This window comes from Erythrolamprus reginae, chromosome Z (assembly GCF_031021105.1).
Source record: "Erythrolamprus reginae isolate rEryReg1 chromosome Z, rEryReg1.hap1, whole genome shotgun sequence".
Lineage (NCBI taxonomy): Eukaryota > Metazoa > Chordata > Lepidosauria > Squamata > Dipsadidae > Erythrolamprus > Erythrolamprus reginae.
Window position 1 is genome coordinate 113,842,843 of NC_091963.1, and position 9,983 is coordinate 113,852,825.

The 9,983-nt window shown below is 41.6% G+C and overlaps 1 protein-coding gene across 18 annotated transcripts in view; it reads right to left on the reverse strand.

Moving 5' to 3' along the window:
- Nucleotides 1-5,331, reverse strand: part of CALCOCO2 (calcium binding and coiled-coil domain 2) — a 49,891-nt gene extending 44,560 nt beyond the window's left edge. For 3 of the 18 annotated variants that reach the window (XM_070726499.1, XM_070726495.1, XM_070726505.1), the window contains exons 1-3: nt 5,221-5,302; nt 4,300-4,400; nt 897-965 (exon numbers count right to left, since the gene is read on the reverse strand). The gene's annotated coding sequence lies outside the window, so the exon portion shown is untranslated. Of the gene's footprint in view, nt 1-896; nt 1,010-4,295; nt 4,401-5,216 lie in introns of those variants that run through there. The other 15 variants (XM_070726500.1, XM_070726491.1, XM_070726496.1 and 12 more) reach the window with 10 other exon arrangements.
- Nucleotides 5,332-9,983: the final 4,652 nt, after the last annotated feature.

The window sequence follows — 9,983 nt, forward strand, 5'->3', positions numbered from 1 at the left end:
TCAGGAAGCCTTATCTTTAACACTAAACGCAGAGCATGCTTGCCTTTGGCCCCATATCGCATTGAGAAAAGGGGCACAACAACCTTTCTTCAGGCTATTCAGACATGGTTGCAAACTATTTTGCAGCCAAGAACACTTGTATTCATTCTGAGTTACATTCCATGTTGGCAGAGGCAAGAAAGATATCAGGCCAATGACTTGCAAAGTAACCGGACCAGGTTATCTCCAGGACCGCCTTCTGCCACACGAATCCCAGTGACCAATTAGGTCCCACAGAGTTGGCCTGCTCCGGGTCCCGTCAACTAAACAATGTCATTTGGCGGGACCCAGGGGAAGGGCCTTTTCTGTGGCGGCCCCGGCCCTCTGGAACCAACTCCCCCCAGAGATTAGAATAGCTCCCACCCTTCTTGCCTTTCGCAAGCTTCTTAAAACCCACCTGTGTCGTCAGGCATGGGGGAATTAAGATATTCTTTCCCCCTCGGCTTCCACAATTTATGTATGGTACGTTTGTTTGTATGATTGGTTTTAAAATAAGGGTTTTTAGTTTTTAGTATTGGATTGTCGCACGTTGTTTTTATTACTGTTGTTAGTCGCCCCGAGTCTACGGAGAGGGGCGGCATACAAATCCAATAAAATGAAATGAAATGAAACTACAGATTCTTGACCTTGTGTAGGCTGAAGTGACATACAGCTAGGGCTTAGCAAAATAACAATAACCAGATAAGAGCCAACCGCTCAGTGAAAAAGCATATGAATATTTAAAAAATAAAAAACTAAAGCCAGTACTGTATTCAACTTTCACTTTTCACATGCCTGCAAAAACTACAATTTCTATAACAATTGAAACAAAGGAATTACTAATTGTGTCATGAGACCATCAAGTTAGTGCTACTTACGAAACAGCAGAAACAATTCTGAACCTGCCTTAACAGCTCTGTGACAGGTAGAAACTGAGCTGCATGTCCCTGAATAGGGATGCAAAGGAAATTCAATATTAATTTCAAGGAATCTAAATTTCTGCATCTACACACAAGAGGTTACATCTGCATGACCTATGCTGTGACATGTGATCCCCAGCAGCTGTAGCTACAGACATTTAAAATTGTTATTTCTACCCTTGGTTTTTTTTAAATGGGTTTAAATTTGAAATTTTAAAACTGAAGGGCTAGAGATATCAATATTCAGAGGGGAGAAATACAAAATTTGGCAGTGGGAAGGGAAACAGAAGTTTAAAAACAAAAAGATTTTGGAGTAGGATACACAAATTGATACAGGAAATTACCCACCTACAAATAAAATTCACATCAGAACTTCTCCTCTTAGGAATATTCAAGAAAAACTATACTAAGAGCATTAAATATCTCATACTTCATATCACTACAATGGCTAGGATCACTTTTGCCCAATTTTGGAAAGATTCAGGAACCTTCCCAGAAAGCACAATAATTAGCAAAAATTATTAATGCACTGAGATGGACAGATTAACAATTGACTTGCGAGGCCAGAGAGACCCAGAGTATTTTGAAATATGGAATAGATGGTACCATTGGATCAAGCATAAAAAAAACCAAAGAAACATATAAGATTGACGGCAGAAAAAGACCTCCTGGTCCATCTAGTCTGCCCTTATACTATTTCCTGTATTTTATCTTAGGATGGGTATATGTTTATCCCAGGCATGTTTAAATTCACTTACTGTGGATTTACCAACCACGTCTGCTGGGAGTTTGTTCCAAGGATCTACTACTCTAAAATAGAATAACTAAATAGAATAACTAAAATAGAAGCATAACAGGTAAATATGTATATAGAAAAGTACAAGGCCTGGGAGAAATGGTACCAAGTAACCCAAAAGATGTCTAAATTCAACCCTACTAACTCAACCCTAATCTCAACTCCTAAATACTTCACTACTCTCACTTACTACTTCTCACCGCCTAATAAGAACGACAAGTCACTAACTTCAAGGTCTGCTATTGAAGCAGACAATCTCTTTCCCTCTCCCACCTGCTCTTTAGATTTGTTAAGTTATATATGGTAAAGATAATAAATATGGTCAATGGAATATAAACTAAGATCGAAATATGAATAGAAATATTGTAACAATATATATACTAAGGAATATAACCGACCTCTGTAAACCTTTGTTAATTCACCTGAAACTTATTACACTTGTACTCTTCCTCCACCTCCCACCCTTTTTTTTCGATTTTGTACTCCCTTCTCCCCCTCCCCCTTTTACAAAAGTAATAAATTATATTTTAAAAAAAGAAAAGAAAGAAAAGTACAGCGGTACCTCGGTTAACAACTACAATCCGTTCTGGAAGGTTGGTTGTTAACTGAAATGGTCATTATCTGAAACCATTTTCCCCATAGGAAATAATGGAAATGGGTTTAATTGGTTCCCAGCCTTTATTTCCTATTGGTAAAATTGAGGATTTTTTTCTCTCCCCCTCACACCCATTATCCCTCACTCCCCCCCTCTCCTTACCTCTTTACCTCTTGCCTCTCTGCCTTCGTCCCATAGCCAGGGGAGCAGCAAAGCGTTGCTTCGGCTATGATGAGGCAGGCGCTGAGTTTACTGTTCCCGCCAGCGGCTTCTCTTTGAGGACACTGGCTGCGGCGGCGACTTCTTTTAGGGGACAGCGGCAGGGGTGGGGTCTGAGGGCCTGGGCATGGACGTAATGTGCCCGGCGCTGCTGTTCCTCGAAAGGAAGCTGCCGGAGTTAACGCCACCGCCGTGGTCCACCAGCTGGTGGGCAGTGGCAGTGGCATTGGCTCCGGCAGCTTCCTTTCAAGGAACAGCAGCGCCGGGGACATTATTATTCTCTAGGCTACAGTATCCAATCCCCATTATGTTCATGCCAGGCTCCTGCCGCCGTTGTCCCAAAAAGAAGCCGCCACCACAACTGCCGCCGGTGTCCTCAAACAGAAGCTGCTGCCGGGACCAGCAGATTCAGTGCCTGCCTGGTGAGGGGATGAAGGCTGAGAGACAAGAGGTAAAGAGGTAAGGAGAGGGGGGGAGTGAGGGACAATTGAGGGGGGGGGGTAAGGGGTAAAGAGGTAAGGAGAGGGGGGGAGTGAGGGGGGTCGGGAGTGAGGGACAATTGAGGGGGGTAAGGGGTAAAGAGGTAAGGAGAGGGGGGGAGTGAGGGACAATTGAGGGGGGGTAAGGGGTAAAGAGGTAAGGAGGGGTGGGAGTGAGGGACAATTGAGGGGGGGAAGGGGTAAAGAGGTAAGGAGAGGGGGGGGCGGGAGTGAGGGACAATTGAGGGGGGGTAAGGGGTAAAGAGGTAAGGAGAGGGGGGCGGGAGTGAGGGACAATGGGTATAACATTTCGAACAATAACCAAAAAATTATGTTCGGTATCTGAAGCAAATTTTTGCCGAAATTTTTGGTTGTTATCCAAAAAGTACGCTAACCAAGGCTGAGGTACCACTGTATAAGTATTTTAGCTATTGCAATAATGTAATATCAGTACAATATGTCCAAGTATATAAAATGTGAGGTAACTAAAAAAGAAGATGCAATCATGTAACAATGCATAATCACTTATTGTATTTATTGTATTATTTTTTTTGCAAGAGACTGGAAATTAATAAATTCTATTTTTTAAAAAATTAGGGAGATCCCACCCACTTAACCCAGATTGGCAGGATAGCATGGAATTGTCTAATATTTGACAATACTATTTTAGCTTGCCAGTCTATCCCTGCCATTTCATTTAGAAATACAATGTGGTATTTGGGTTAATGAATTAACAATATTAAGATCTGTATAGGCCAAAACAGATGTCTAGTGATGGTGTCCTTGAACCTATGAGGGTAGAACAGAAAGTAATGGGTGGAAAGTAATTAAGGAGAGAAGCAATTTAGAACTAAGGGGTAATTTCCTGACAGAACAATTACAGGTAATCCACAGAACAGCTGGCCTTCAGAAATTGTGGGTGTTTCAAGGCTGGATGTTTTTAAGAAGACGGTAGATAACCATTTGTCTGAAGTGGTGTAGGGTTTCCTGCCTAAGCAGGGGGTTGGACTAGAAGACCTCCAAGGTCCCTTCCAACTCTGTTATTATAGCATTATATAGCATTAATTGAAATGACCTACAAAAATAGGAACCCCCAAATCCAATTTGAGAGTCTCCTTATATTTTCTAATGTTTAGGCCACGATTAAGGAGAAGCAAAAATAAACCTATACAGTTATGAAACTGTATGCTGAATTTAGTAGGGTACTATTTCAAACCCCATCCCTATGAGAATGCCATCTTTTATACATTCAAACAATTAAGACTCACCTACCTTGTTACCCAACAAGTGTTCGCCTGAGAACAAGGACAGAAACACCAGCCTGAAGATGACGAGTGGGACCTCGTCGAAACGTCGCGAGAAATTTCCAAATCCTACACGGGAAGAAACCCGAATATACCAAGACCGTCATATATATCATATATGTAGATTGTTCTGAATTTGGGTTTTAGCCGGTGTAATATTTTGAGTGTCTATGTGACCTTATATAAACCTTTGTTTAATGCTTTGTATAACACTATACCACTTTTGTCTTGATGTTCCCCAGTCCTTGGTAATATGGGAAACCTAACCTAATTAAAATATAATCAATCAAGTGAAAAAGTCGTAGCATAATACTAATATGCATTACAAGACTTCTAATATGCATCTTCTCTATGGCTTATTTGAATTTTGCAAATAAATATAGTTCATTTTTCCGGAGCTGCCGTTAAGGATTGTGCTTACACGGGTGCAGAATTCCTGGAGAGAAAAAAAGCGGAGCAGTTTTCATGCATTATCCCCTCCGTCCGTCCGTCCCTCCATCAATTCCTACCGTAATACATTAAAGCACCAAGTAACAGCTAATGCCCTTTGATTTCTGAGATCCAGTAATCATTGAATCAGTTGCGGTAGAAATGTGGAAAAAACACAATAAATATACAATATATCCACTCAATGTATGACCCGAAGCGTCGAAATGAAATCCATCCGAAGGGCATCAAGTTGGAGGACTTATGCCTTACGGAACTAGACGAACAGTTATCCCCAGTTAACTTAGCTGCGAAGCAGAGAAGCAAAATGCACAGCTAAAATGTGACCATTATGATAGCATCCCTTCCACCCCGTCTTTTAAAAACACTTTTCTCCCTGGTACTTGCTAACGAAACGATTAATTAGTTGCCGGGAGCAAACTTTCCTGAACTTCCTACTCACGCCTTTTGCCGGTGGCTAGCAGAAGCGAAATTCCCACACAAGACCTGCAGGGCTGCTCAAATCGAAAGACGCACGCAACTAGAGACGCCTCCCATGTTTATAAAGAAAAGCGAAAGCTCCCCGCCCACCGTGGGATGCTACAACCTAAAGCGTTGCAAAGAATGCTGGAAGGTGTAGTTTTGTAATGCAATTTTTTTTAAAAAAAAGTTTTCTTCTTTCCAGAAGGTGTGCAAATGCTTCTGAGTAAATAACAGTTGGGGCTCAGGACGAGGAATTTAAGGAAATTAAAACTGCAGCATTGGAAAGTGCTCAAGCGGTGATAGTTCTAGGATGGAAAGATTCTACAAAATGGACAGTACAAAATTGGTATTGGTATATGGTAGATCACATATATTTTGAAATTATGGAAATAAGATTAAATAATTTTGATGAGAATAAATTAGAGAAGCTGATGGTGCGATGGAACAAGGTAAAAGATTATATGTTAAGTAAAATCTGTGATGTAAATACGAAAAATAAACTACAATCACTCTTTTAGTAAAATTTGCTCAAGATAGAGCCAAGGATTAATAGATAGATAAACAAGTGAAACCTCTTTGAATCCTACTGTAGGGGTGGTGGGGGTGACGGGGTGTGTGTGTTGTTTGGTGATGGGCACAAGCACTGTGCACTGTTATATGTTTGTTTTTTGTAAACCTATAAAAATCAATAAAAAATATATTTTAAAAAAAAAAGGACGAGGAATGATGAAGGATCACTTTTAGCAGATCCTTTATTTTTTGTATTTTCAGATCAACCCCTAAACTGAAGCTTGTCAAATCACTACTGTAATTCCTTCGGAATACAAATTAGAAAACCGACTGTTTCCTTACTTTTCTCCTTGTGGAAAAAATGCTCAATTGTTTTTCTTTAAAGCATCTTACAAACATTTTAATGTGCATTTTCTTTAATTACTGTACGGGCAAATTTCAGTTCTACCCTGGTAATTACGGTAACCAAAAGAGAAAACAAGAAAGAATGAAGTGAAAACTGGATCCTTGGTCTCGGTCTTGTCATTACAAGTCTGCAAAGAATAGTATCCAAGTTGCATGTACTGAGTTGCAATCTTAATAACTTTATAAAAGAACGCTTTGGTGGATCTCATGTACAGGTAGTACAGTAGTGACTTACCTGTTTTCAAAATACTGTACTGTATAAGGGTAGCGAATATCTCCCCCTGGTGGTATCTGAGCGAATGGACAGATGACCTTGATGTAAAAAGATTGTATTTATTTATTTATTTATTTATTTATTTATCTTTTATTATTTATTTATCATGAACTCCATCTGTATAGTCTGGAGGACAGAAGGAAAAGGGGGGACATGATCGAAACATTTAAATATGTTAAAGGGTTAAATAAGGTCCAGGAGGGAAGTGTTTTTAATAGGAAAGTGAACACAAGAACAAGGGGACACAATCTGAAGTTAGTTGGGGGGGAAATCAAAAGCAACATGAGAAAAAATTATTTTACTGAAAGAGTAGTAGATCCTTGGAACAAACTTCCAGCAGACGTGGTTGGTGAATCCACAGTAACTGAATTTAAACATGCCTGGGATAAACATATATCCATTGTAAGATAAAATACAGGAAATAGTATAAGGGCAGACTAGATGGACCATGAGGTCTTTTTCTGCCGACAGTCTTCTATGTTTCTATTTATTTATTTATTTATTTATTCATTCATTCATTCATTCATTCATTACTGTGATTTGTATGTCACCCAACTCCTCGTGGAGTGTACTGCACAAATAAATGTACATTTTTCAAAAGATTGAAAAAATAGCAGGTAGACACCCAGATTAAAAAAGAAAGAAATGGTGGTAGCACTAGTTGCTAACGCAACACAAATTTAAGATAGTTTATGTTTTATATTATTCTAACTATTTTTATTAGGGAATTAGCTAAACGTTGGAGTGAGGGGGATTTTTCTACTCCATCTTTCTTTTTTCCCCTCTCTCTTTTCTCTCTCCCTTTCTTTGTAAATAATGATTAATGTGGGATTTATAGAATATTAGATACTTAGGTTTTGGTTTTGTTCTTTTCTTTTTTTGCTCTCTCCTTTTCTTTATTCTTGATTCTAAAGTCTAGTATTACTTTTAATAGTTAGAGAGATGGAGTTATGGAAGGGAAGGTTGAAAGTAAAGATACTCCTTAAAGCACATTAATGATATGGAAATTTGGCATATGTATATGATTGGATCTTGGTATTGTGTTTTGTTATTTACGTATGTTTTATCTTAAGGTGGAGAAAAATAAAAAAAGCTATACCCCCCCCCCCCCCCAAATGTACATTTTTCTTTTGGAACGATGATCAGTGTTGATCCCATTATGATCAGTAAATGGCATTAGAACAATTAGGCAACCTCACAAGAATTCAAGTCTTGAAAGGGCTGAACTCTCCTACTTTACTGGGTAATCCCCAAGTATAGTAATCAGAAGGATGGGAATCGGCTAGGTAAGAATATCAAACGTGATGCTTCTTGTAGTCTAGTGCAGTGATTTTCAACCTTTTTTGAGACGCAGCACATTTTTTACATTTACAAAATCCTGGGGCACACCACCAATCAAAATGACACTCTAAGACACTCTCCTCTCTTTTTCCATCCCTGTCTCCTCCCCCACCCCCCGTGTGTGTGTATACACACTATTGAACCATTTCCAAAAACAGGTGAGGGCCGCTCCTGCTACCGGCACCCTGCCGCTGGGCCCCAAAGCTGACCTGCTGCCGCCGCCAGGGAAGCTCCAGCCGGGCAGAGCACTGCAACTGCCGGTGCCTCCGCCCTGGAGCTCCCACTCGCAAATGCAGCCCGCGGCTACTGCCCGGTGCTGCTGCTGCTGGAGCCCTCCTGCTCCTGCTGCTGGCACCCTCCGCACGAAGAAGGAAGGTGTGAAGAAGGAAGGTGAGCTTCTGGTCTCGTAACTTTTTGCTCTTCGCGCCCTCAGCTGAGCTTCCTTCTTCGCGGCACACCTGGCCATGTCTCGCAGCACACTGGTTGAAAAACACTAGTCTAGTGATCACTTCATCAGCAGACTCTGATGTAGTGACATTCAGCAAAACTATGTAGATCTTTTGATACCCATCACTTCCTAAAACTCACCAATCAGGCGATCTGCAGAATGTAGGAAGTTATAGGCAGAGGGACAGTTTGACTTAATAGACAGACTCTGGCTAATAAATGACCTTCATAGACCCACACATAGACTGAATTTTCAGGTTACTAAGGAGAAGGGACTTTATTTATTTGTCCTTGGCTAAGTAATCATTTAGGAATCCACTGCTTTTTAAAGTTCTAACTAATAACTGCATTGGCTGCCAATTGGTTTCCAGACACAATTCAAAGTGTTGGTTATGACCTATAAAACCCTACATGGCAAAGGACCAGATTATATCTGAGACCACCTTCTGCTGTATGAATCTCAGCATCCGGTTAGGTCCCACAGAGTTGGTCTGCTCAGGGTCCCATCAACCGGACAATGCTGGCTGGAGGGGCCTAGGGGAAGAACCTTCTCAGTGGGAGCCCTGGCCATCTGGAATCAACTACCCCCAGAGATTCGCACTGCCCCTACCCTCCTTACCTTCCGTAAGAATTGGAAAACACATTTATGTCACTAGGTTTGGGGTCATTAGACCCCAACCTCTGCCCAATGAATGTATCTGGTGTGATACTATGTGTGTGACTTTTTGATTTTAAATGTTTAGTTTTAAGAATTTTATTAAAGTTATTATCCTATTAATTGGCCTAGAATGTTTTATTTATTGTATTTTTTACTAAAATGTTGTAAGCCGCCCCAAGTCCACGGAGAGGGGCGGCATATAAGTCCAATAAATAAATAAATAAAATAATTATAATAAGGAAAATAGGATGTTCTTCATTTTTCCTCATTAAAGAGAGAAGATAGCATGGAAGTAAAAGGCAGCAGAGAGAAAACCGAGCTGTTTAACTCATTATTTGCACCATTATTTGCAAAAGAAACTACAGTGGTCCCCCGATTATCGCAAGGGTTCCGTTCCAGGACCCCTCGCGATGATCGTTTTTTCGCGAAGTAGCAGTGCGGAAGTAAAAACACCATCTGCGCATGCGCAGATGGTGTTTTTACTTCCGCCGCAGCAGCGAGGAACCGAAGATTGGGGTTTCCCCGCCGCCCACGCAAACTCCTCGCTGCTGCCGCGCCCGCCACTTGTCCGCCCGCCGCCTGCCTGCCCGCTCGCCCTTCGCCCGCCCACGCCGTTCGCTCACGCCGCTTCCCATCTGAGTCCTGAAGCCAGACGGCAAAGGCGAACTTCCGCGTTTGGCTTCGGGACTCAGCTGGGAAGCGGCGCTGGGGTCTTACCGGCCGCCCATACAAAGGGGAAACCCCGGATCCTCGCTGATGCCCGCCGCTCGCCCTCCCGCCAGCAAGAGGGGGAAGACCCAGGGAAGCCGCCCAGCAGCTGATCTGCCGGGGGGAACGCAAACTCCACCATCTACGCATGCGTGGCCATAGAAAAAAGGGGTGCGCATGCGCAGATGGTGTTTTTACTTCCGGGTGGAAAAATCGCAATATAGCCTTTCGCAATGATCGGGATCGCGAAACTCGGGGGATCACTGTATAGCACAACCTACCAAAAACGCAACTGTAAAAGACAGAGTAGAGTTAAAAATTAAAATACCGTAAGCAAGAAAATGGTGAGAAAACACCTATCTGACCTTGATGAATATAAAAAACTGGGACCTGATGGATT